The 3872-nt window shown below is 39.6% G+C and overlaps 1 pseudogene; it reads right to left on the bottom strand.

The window, feature by feature from the left end:
• Nucleotides 1-3475: 3475 nt before the first annotated feature.
• Nucleotides 3476-3872, bottom strand: LOC118527310 (NADH dehydrogenase [ubiquinone] 1 subunit C1, mitochondrial pseudogene; annotated as a pseudogene).

Genomic DNA, 3872 nt, shown 5'->3' with positions numbered 1-3872 from the left:
TGTTCAGGCCGGCACTTATTTCTTATCTATAAAGTCCCCTTGTGATTGATGATTCATGTTTCTTTTCAATTATGGGCTTTGAATGCAAACTATTTCTTAATGTAAACAAATGGCTTCAGTATTTAAAGCAAAACATTTCCGTTTGTTTAGTACTATTTCCTATTTTATGCCCGAAACCATATTTTTGAGGGAATTGTTTGGTTTCAAAAGAGGGAAAAGAGAATGATTGTTTAGAAGAATGTGTGCAAAGGACGGGTGTATTTGCCATGGGCGCCCGGCCAGAGGTCCAAGCGTGGGCTCAGAGGGGGTACACGGTAGCCTAGCCTCTTGTAGCATGGCCCAAAGAAGTTAGTGTCCTGAATTCTCACTTTAAAGATCCTGGTTTTCCTGTGGGAGAAAAGTATATCTTTGGCAGCTTGGTAACAAGCCTTGTAGCAGTTCTTTAAATTCTCAGTTCTGCTGAAGGGCTCTGAAGTAGAGGAATGGAGGATAAAGGACACATCGAACGGTTGCCAGAAATGCTAGAAAAAAGAGAGCAAGATATTCAGTGATTTCTAATGACGTTTTACAATTACCAATATAAGAAATAAAATTAAAACCTAGAAGAGCAAGAGGCAGTTTCAACAGACTATGTGCCAAAAGTTGACCACTAGGGAGCGCCATAATCTAGCTGTACGACCATAGGGCTGAGACTGTTGGAGTCTTTGTTGGCCAGGATTCAAACGTTTAAGATTTACATTTGGGAAACGGGCTCACTTCGGCAGCACATATACTAAAATTGGAATAATACATTTGGGAACCGATCAACAAGGGCACCCTAAAAATTTTCAATCAGAAGACCCCAACATAAGATCAAGAAGAGGTAGGAGGTTCAAAATATTTACTTGGTGAAGCTACTTATTCTATAGCAATTATGTTTATTGAGAACTCGAGAAACAGACATTGTAGGTGTTAGAGATTTTACCTTCGCCTTCTCTTAATGAAACCACAGATTTGCATGAAGATAAAGAAAAGGAATAATCTCAGTTAATTGAAACGATAAGTCCACAATTTTCTTGTCAAATTGGGAAAATATCAGTTTAATTAAGCAGTGGACACTACCCATATTTGTTTTGGAAAGACAGTATTGTTTCCATCGTTCTTGCTAAAGTCTTCCACGCGCTCAGCAGTCCATGTCGGCTGTGAGCCCAGCATCACTCCAGACGCTTTGAATATAAAGAAGCAAAGCAAAGCCCCATTCCCTACTGTCGTGAAGCTCCTAGTCCAGTACGGTAGATAAATATATAACAAAAACAACAGGGATCAGAGCTTTGATAAAGACCACATGCTCAAAAGAGTTATGGGGGATCGTAGCAAATCATCGTATACAACGAGGTGGCATTGAACAAAGCCCCGAAAGGTAAATCATAGTAACAGCTGACACTGGGATAGTGTCACGTGCCACGCTCTCCAGCGTGCTCTACCTAATAAATGCATAAAGGTCATGTAACCAGGGCGCCTGGGTGGCTCACGCAGCTAAGCGTCTGCCTTCAGCTCAGGTCATGATCCCAGAGTCCTGGGATCGAGCCCTGCATCGGGCTCCCTGTTCTGCGTGGAGCCTGCTTTCCCTTCTGGCTTTTTGCTCCTCCTGCTTGTGCTCTCTCTCTCTCTCTCTGTCAAATAAATAAATAAATAAAATCTTAAAAAAAAGGTCATGTAACCTTCACAACAACCATATGAGGTAGGTGCTGCTAGTATCATCTCTGTGTTACAGACAAGAAAACAGGTTTGGGGACGGTATTCTAGACAAAAGAAGCAGCATGTATAAAGGTTCAGAGACGCCTAAAACTATGGCATGTTCCAGGGAATAGAAGCTCAGATAACAGTAATGATACTGTAACATTCAGGGAAACACCATGTCCTCTAAGATCTTATAAACAGAAAAATGTGATGAGTTAAAGCAGAAACTTAGAACAGATTTTTAAAAACAATTTCCTTAATTACATAACAATTTTATTCCTCAAAGAACAGTAGGAATATAGTTTATTGAGAGCACAGATCCATTGAAAGACCAAAATGCTTTTTGTAATGAAATATTACATCCTGAATTTTGAAGATGATAGAAAAAAATATGGAATGGCTCTGTGAACCACTATTTTGGATACTGTACATATTTCTTAAAAAACTTTCTTATAACAAACCATATTGTTGTGAGTATCCTGAAAATAGTAATTCTATAGTTTTATTTTATTTTTTTATGGCATGAGGCAATTTTATTTTCAAAATTATCTATTTAAATATATGAAAAAATATCTGGGAGGATATACATAAAATTGGTAACTGGTTATTTTTGGATGGGAGGATCTTGATTTCCCTATTTATTTTCTCCTTTTTTTTTTTCCAGTGAGCATGTATTTCTTTTCTTTTCTTTTTTTAAGGTTTTATTTATTTACTTGACACAGAGAGAGAGAACACAAGCAGGGGGAGATGCAGGCAGAGGGGGAGGGAGAAGCAGACTCCCCGCTGAGCTGAGCAGGGAGACCAACATGGGGCTCGATCCCAGGACCCTGAGATCATGACCTGAGCCGAAGGCAGATGCTTAACCAACTGAGCCCGTCAGGTGCCCCTATTTTTTTTTTTAAGTTTTTACTGAATTTTAGTTAGTATAATGCTATAGTTTTAAAGTTTAACTGAATATCTTGAAAGATTTTCTAATGTTGAAAAATAATACTAATATAACTAAAACAACTTTTATCTATTTTTGAGATAGCTTTTGTAGGATAAACGGTGATATCAAGATTAAATATTTATTGGTTGCCCGTTACTTACAAAGCACTGTAATGCTGTGTTAAGATAATTTATTGAACAAATATTTATTGAGCATCTAACTTGTGCTAGCCATGGTGTGTGAATTGCCGCGGGTATAGTAACGGTAGCAAAAAAACAATAAGGACCCAATCTCTGCTTACCTCAAAAAGCCTGAGGTTTTTTGTTTTTTTTAAAGATTTACTTTATTTTTTTTTTTAAGATTTTATTTATTTGCGAGAGAGAGAATGAGAGACAGAGAGCATGAGAGGGAGGAGGGTCAGAGGGAGAAGCAGACCCCCCGCTGAGCAGGGAGCCTGATGTGGGACTCGATTCCGGGACTCCAGGATCATGACCTGAGCCGAAGGCAGTCGCTTAACCAACTGAGCCACCCAGGCGCCCTAAAGATTGATTTACTTTAGAGAGAGAGCGCGTGCGCGAGCGCGTGCGCGTGCATGAGTGGGGGGAGGGGTAGAGGGAGAGAGAGAATCTCAAGCAGACTTCCTGCTGAGCATGGAGCCCATTGCGGGGCTTGATCCCACGATCCTGAGATCATGACCTGAGCTGAACTCAAGAGTCAGATACTCAACCAACTGAGCCACCCAGGCACCCCTGTTTTTTTTTTTTTTTCCAAAAAGTTTTTATTAAAAAATAGATAAAATAATTTTTTTTAATTTGAAGAATACAGAAATATTTTTATTTTTTCATTTAATGATGCAAAACACAAATGCTGATTTGACATACATTCACATATAACTTTTTCTCTCACGTTTACAACTCAACAGATTGGTGAATCCAAAGGAACAGGTATAATCAGTATATGGAGCATACCATATTAGTATTTCAATAGTTTATTCCAACCCATTTCTTCTTTTATACTCTAAAACATCTTCATTATGTTGTTTGATGAGATAGATCCACAAGAAGGCGGAGGTGCCCAAGGTCAGTCCAACTTTCAGCCAGTCAGGTCTGTCATGTGGAGGCTCCCGAATGTAGAACTTTGATCGCGCTGAAGAGCCGCTTGGGAGCCTGGCAGGAGCCAACAGCTTGGAGAACAGGCGCAACAACGCGGGCAGCGCCATCTTGCC

This window comes from Halichoerus grypus, chromosome 7 (assembly GCF_964656455.1).
Source record: "Halichoerus grypus chromosome 7, mHalGry1.hap1.1, whole genome shotgun sequence".
Classification (NCBI taxonomy): domain Eukaryota; kingdom Metazoa; phylum Chordata; class Mammalia; order Carnivora; family Phocidae; genus Halichoerus; species Halichoerus grypus.
This window is presented reverse-complemented; position numbering and strand designations above follow the sequence as displayed.